The sequence below is a fragment of the Glossina fuscipes genome, unplaced genomic scaffold (genome assembly GCF_014805625.2).
Source record: "Glossina fuscipes isolate IAEA_lab_2018 unplaced genomic scaffold, Yale_Gfus_2 1, whole genome shotgun sequence".
In the NCBI taxonomy this organism is placed as follows: Eukaryota; Metazoa; Arthropoda; class Insecta; order Diptera; family Glossinidae; genus Glossina; species Glossina fuscipes.
Window position 1 is genome coordinate 41,464,960 of NW_023998415.1, and position 7,194 is coordinate 41,472,153.

Below are 7,194 nucleotides of genomic sequence, written 5' to 3' on the forward strand. Positions count from 1 at the left end.
CAGACTTTCATGATAGATTAATGTAATAACATAAGTATTTTGTTTTTATTTTACAATTTAATTAAAATAAAAAAATAAAAATCAATATTATTGTTTGTCTGGGAAGTCCTTGAATCGCGCGCGTATGTGTGTGTGTGTGTGTGTGTGTGTGTGTGTGCGCGTATTTATGTGCGCTAGTTCTTAAGCAGACACGTACGCAAAGCATAGATACACATAATTAGAACATAAAAATACTTCCGAAAACACTACGCTTGCATAGCACATTATGCTATACTTTACAGAAAAGTTATTTCCTTTATATTGAAAGGGCCAATTACCAATAAGCCAATGACGGCAATCATAACGCAATGATGGCAAGAGAGCATCAAATGAAAAAATTAATTTTATCTTAAAGCTTTTCCTTGATTGATTCAATCATTTTCCTTAGTATATTGTAAAACATTTTAAATAGAAGGCCTGTTTTCTTTCTACCCATAGTTTATTTACAAAGAATTATATTTTAAAAGATATATGAAAAATTTTTAATTCGTGATAGCACTTAAAGATACCTATCAATTAGTAGAGGGGGAAAAATAAATCATAAATTCTAGGCGACGATTAAAAATGTGGGTGAGAAGAAAGAATTAGAGTTATATAGTGTTCCCCTGACCTTAATTACAACTCAATTTTTTATTAAAGACAACATTGCCAGCCAGCAAATATGAGGGAAACTGAATGTGAAACGAAATGTGAAACATGATCTGCACTACAACTAATTTCGAATGATTGCCAAGAAATCTATTAACACTTTGACTAGAATGTATATCTATTCACATCTATGTGCATGTGTGTGTATTTCAGCTATTAAAAAAGAAAATAAATAAATAGATAAATAAAAAAAGAAGAACTAACAATAGAACAGATTTTTTTTTTTATCTCAATTTTTTTTTTTTTTTTTTTTTTTTTACAACTATATAAGAAAATGTTGTATATGTGATGTGTTGAACAGAAAAACTACTCAACATAAAAACAAAAATCAACCTAAAGACCTTCACTGACAGAAGGATGTATATATATATATATATATACATATATATATATATGTATATATTATGTATATTTATGAATTCAGAAATACGTAAGCATATGAATATATACATATGTATAAGGATATGCACACATATGCATATGCATTCGCATTAGTGCTCTACATAGAGTCACATCTAAATGTTGATTTTATTGTTACTCTTATTGTTGTTGTTGTAATTTTTTTTTCTCCTTCAATATTAATTAAAAACCCATTGCTCTATTTTTAAAAGAAGTATTCTATTGCATTAGGAAGAGATAGAAAGATAGAACGAATGAAAGAAAAAATGCGAAAAACAGGCAACAAAAATATAGAAAATAAAAAACTGCAAAACGTTACAATATGAAAGGGAAGGAATTGCAAACAACAGTAACATAAACAAAAACAACGACGACAACAACAACAACAACAATAACAACATAACAAAAGAAATACAGAACAAGCAAGAGTGTGCTATATTTTACAGCAATTTTTTAATACAATGGTTTATAAACTGAAAAACAGACATACCGAGACACAAACACACACACACACACACACAAACACCAGCAGATTCATTTGCAAATGAAAAAAAAAAAAAAAACATTTAAATCCAAGTGCATACATATTAACAACAGTAAGCGAAAAAAAAAAAAAACTGAATATACTTACTCTACATATCCTATTGTTATTAACCATAGGGAGAGGGGATGTAACAAAACAAGAGGGAGACCATAATACTAAAAACAACAATATATATATATATAAATAAAGCGGAGGAAAAAGAGAGATAAAAAAAAAGGAAAAACTGAAATAGCAAACATTGAAAAATGATGAACCATCATCAGGACTCATCATCATCATAGGCATCGGCATCGGCATCGGCATCGCCATCATCATCACAATCACCATCACCATGCCTATTATCATCATCATCATCATCGCACTATCGCTATCACCGGCATATCATCATCATTATCTTTTCGTTCTTGCGATGGCAACTTAGCCAGCAAATAACTAAAACTATAGATTTTCACATTGCACTTGCACAACATACACGTATGCACAAGCAAATGCACACATAAACAAACAAGTAAACAAACAAACACGCACATCCATATATATATATATATATATATATACACACAACACATACATTCACTCAGATCCACTCACATATACTCACTCATAAGATACATTCACGAGTAATTGCAAGCAACCATTTTGTATCTTTATGTCTTTTCAGTAGATAGATAGATAGATAGATAGATAGATAGATATTCTTTGTATACGTTGCTGGATTTTTTTTCCTATTCTATCGATTCAAACTTACATTCAGGGAAACGTGTATATATATATATATATATATATATACATATATACATATATATATACATATATATACATATATATGTATACTTACGTATGTATGTATTTTCATCTATACTTTGTTTCATCATGTTACTAGCTGATGGTGATCTTTTTTAAAACTTTGTTTTGTATACGGTTAAGAAAAAAAAAAAAACAAATTGCTTCAATTTTACTACTTCTCTTATCATAACAAAAACAACAACAACACAATCAACCAATGTGTAATTTATTTGAAAGAAGAAAACGTAATTCGTAATAAAAAAATTCAAAAAAAAAAAAAAAGTGAAAAAGAATGGTTTTCAAAACAAATCATTGTCGTTTTCATCTATATTATCAAACTAGGATTCTTTCGTTTCCATTTCACCATATATCGAATGAAATTCAATTTAAATGTGTATCGCTCTGCTGCTCATATATAAAATAAACGTTTCTCTTACTCTTCTCTTACTCATCAATATAAGGCTAATACAAATGGTAATCATTCCTAATAAATATCCTTTATGATAATTAAAAAATAATTAATTTACTACTCACCTAAAGAAGAGAAAAATAAAAATAAGTAAGAAAATTAAATTCGGTCGGGACCGAATCTTTGACACCCATCATCGTTTACCCACAAAAAAGACAAAAGAAGTAAACGAACAAAATTCTCATAATCCATAATATGAAGTTGGCGTAGTTGGTTCCTTCTATTTTCAAAATACAACTTTTTTCGTAGGGGCATGTGGGCGTTGTGAACGTGTCCTTGGAAAAGTTTAGGTCAATTTCAAATTTTTTCGAAAATTTGTAAGCGATATTTTCATTTTCGCTAACGACAGAATGTATATCACAAATACTACAAAGTTGCGCAAACAGATTGGAGGACAGACGAACATGGGAGACATGTTTAGGTGCATTCAAGATTTGAAACTGGCCAAGAATTTGTTTATTTTATGGGGTTTTTGAAGTTTATTATAAAGGTATTGAAAAAAAATAGTTAAATTTCGTTTCACTAAAATATTGAGTAGGCGCGGTCAATATTTTGCATTTTTGTATACAAATACTACAGCATCGCCCATAGGATATGCGTTCAAATTTTTGTACATTTATTTGCGATAGTTTATGAGCAATGGGCAAAAAACCAATTTTTCATTCAGAGGTGTTCTCAGTTTACACTGCGCTGTGGAAGTATCCTTCGACCGGTTTGACCCATTTTCAATACCAAATTGCACCCAAGAACTTTCACTGTTTCTCCCAAATTTGAAGTCGATAGCTTCAATTTTCCAGGCAGGAGAGTGCTTACAACAGACAGTGTACATACATAGACGGACACGTGGAAGTGTTTAAATCGATGTAAAATTTGACGCAGGTCAAGAATATATTATATACTTGGTGGGGTCTGTGATGCTTGCTTTTGGGCGTTGCAAACGTTTTCACAAAATGAATATACCCCTCACTCTTCAGTGATAGGCATGAAAATTAATTAGAAGGAAATATTTTAGTTATAAAAGTTTTTCTAACGAATTCAAGCGATTTCTTATGGGGAATTGTGTGAATTGCTGTGAACGCTTAAGCGTAATCGATAATTGAATTCCCCGTGCTGTGTTCAAGAATAATTTTCAGGATTTTTTTTGATGTTTTACAATATTGTCCGCCCGTACCGTATAAATATGCTCATTTTCGGTGACGAGAGTTACTATAACATTTTGCAAACTAACGCTGAGATTGAATGGTTCATTCACTTCCTTTCAGTTTTTTCATTGCTTTGAAATAATAAGAAGAAGAATAAAGTCACTCCAACCGCTACACAACATAAAAGAAATGAATTAAATTTTTCAGTCTTGAATTTTCTAAATATAATATAAACCCTTTGCTGGACATGATATTCATGTGTCAGTGCCGCAAATTATTCATCGAAGCAATCGTGTGCGATATAACAAAACACTCAACATGTTCATAGGACGGCATGTAGATGTCGGATAACCCTTGGCGGAATCATATGCGATTGGGTCACTAAAACAACTGTAACTTGTAAACTAATAGCTGAAAGGTCATGCAATTTTGACACATTTCGATTGAAATTTGATATTTGGTAAAAATCATAGGACTTCGTCCATTGTGGCTACATCGATTTTTCATCCCAGAGGCTAAATGAGTGATGTGTTATTTTATTAATATGTTAATGAACAGAGTTGCATTTAAAGAACATCAAATTTCACGTGAAAAACAAGTGTAGGTTCGTTCACTAGTGTCGTATGATGCTTTAGAAAAGTTCAAAGTTCACATCTTAATGGTCGTGGATTCAAATCTTAAGTGCGTTAGAGTCAATCAATAAAGCCGATAGCCTCGTACACTTTAAGATTTGCCTTAAGATTTCAGTTTTTGAATTTATTACTCTACACCCAAGTTAATTATAAGAATAATAACAAGAATAATAATAAACGATTTTGAGAAAAAGCTTTTAATAAAAGTTTAAAAAAAGAATTCAAGAAAGTCGTGGTAGGGAAATATTTTCCTTTCATGACAATTATTAAGATAATCATGAAACAAACCAATTTGTTCATTAAACATACGACTCTTTTTTTTTTTTTTTTTTTTTTTTTTTTTTTTTTAATAAAATGATAAGACAGTGGAATTTTTTTCTAGCTTTTAGCTCGCGAGCTCCCCAGTTAGCTAGATAGTCAGCCCTTTCGTTGCCCTCAACACGTGAATGTCCAAAGTTTTCAAAAACAATGTTTGTCGGACAGAGTTCGCAAATTTCGTACAAAGTATGATCGGAATATAGATTCGGCTTTGCTAACTGTGAAGAGAAAAATTGAAAAATTTGCGAGGATTGGACTGGATTGGGAGTTATTTCAAGTCAAACGTTTACATCGATAAGCCCACAACTACCCGAGCATTAAAGGAGGATACTCGACTCTGCATCAATGAAATTCAGCCACGTTTATCCAAAATGATCCTGAAAAATTTCGACAAAAAAAGTGCGATTTAATTAAAATCTTGCGAGAATTTTGCGACATCCTTTGTCTGACTGTCAATAAATAAGTCTGCAGATTTTTGGTCTGCTACTTAATCACTTCTTCACTAGACCTATGGTGAGGTGAAAAATTTATGACTTAATCAAGTGGTAGCTGCATTGAATTCTCATTCATCCCAAAAACATTGACATTTGATCGACAACATTTTTTTAATTGCTTTTGGAAGACATTCTCTTGATGTTGCTGCATTGAATAGATCTTAAAGCTGATATTTTTTGAATGATAGAGATCGACTTACATGCATCTATTGCCTTTAGATAGATGTATTATATTTAACAAATTTAATTTTTTTTTTTTTTTTAATTTGTTGCCTTAACATAATCTCGTTTGTAAATTGTAAAGCCTGCGTTCTCATCTTTTCTCCTTAAATTATTTTTATATTAATAATTAAAAGCAATTGACATTCAAAAAAAAAAGAAAAAAGAAAAACAAGTATTATTATCATTATTATTATTGTAGATTAGGTAAGACTGGAACGTCATGCGAAACCAAGAATTTTGAAATTCCATTCAAAGTAGAAAAAGTGGACATCGTTGGGCGAGAATGCAAAATTGGTGGTATGTGATGGGTGGGAAACGGCATAAATATATTAGAAAGAAAAAATTTTTCATTGTAACGCGTTTTTGATTTATATTGAACTTTGAAAATGTGGAAATGTTTTAAAAGCATTTAAAAGAAAGAAAGCAGAGTAATTTTTTGCATTAGATAAGCTAGGATAAGCTTAATATCAATTCTGGTTTAAGGAAAATTATATAAAAATATATAGTGTTCGTGTTCATTCTGAACCGCAGAACCACACTTACCACAACAGGTATAACACAATAAACGCAAGGATGCCCAACAGTAGCAGCACCGGCGGGGGCAGCAGCAACAGCGGGCAAACCGTATGCGTTCACACACAAATGATCCGTTTTAAAAATTTTTGTAGGTGGCGGTTGAGCAATTAAAGATGTCGATGCCGATGTGCACGTATAAAATAAGGGTGTGGCGGCCGTTGTAATTGTGGCTGTTACCGATGAACGAGTCGAAGAGAAGGAATTCAAGGCTGCTGTTTTTGTTTTTATTGTTTTTGTCGTTTTCGCTGTCGCTGTCGATGTAGATGTTGTTGTTGTTGTTGTTGCTGCTGTTACTGTTGTTGTTATAATTTTCGTTGTTAAAGAAAGACCAGCAGACACAGTGCTAACAGTATTGATAATACTCGTTGCTGGATTGGTAGCGGTTGTGTTGCTATTTATTATTAAAGACGCTGATAAAGGAGACGCTGCTGCTGTGGTCGCAACACTGGATGTAACTGACGCAGTAACAATCGCAGGGACTGAAGTTGTTACTAAATATATTGGATCTTTATCAAATGATGTTTTAGGCTCTGCTATTTCACTTGGTATTTTCGTTGCTGTTGTTGTTGCTGTTGTTGTTGTTGTTGTTGTTGTTGTTGTTGTTACTGTATTTGCTCTTATTGAAGTTACGTGAATTGAAAGTGCACTTATCGTACAACTTGTGGGGGAAGCAGTACTTGAATTAGCGTTTGTCGAGGACACCGATGTTGTAACAACTGTTGTTTGCTGCGGTCTGAACTCTGCGGTAATTGGCACAGTTTTTGTTATAGTTGTTGATTTCGCTGTTATTGCTGTTGTCGTTGCTGCCGTTATGATTGTTGCAGTTGCCGTCGTTGTCGCTGCTGTTATTGGCGGTGGTGGTGATAGTGGCGGTGGTGGTGGTGGTTGTAGTGATGTTACCGTTTCAGCTGTTGGTATTGTTGGT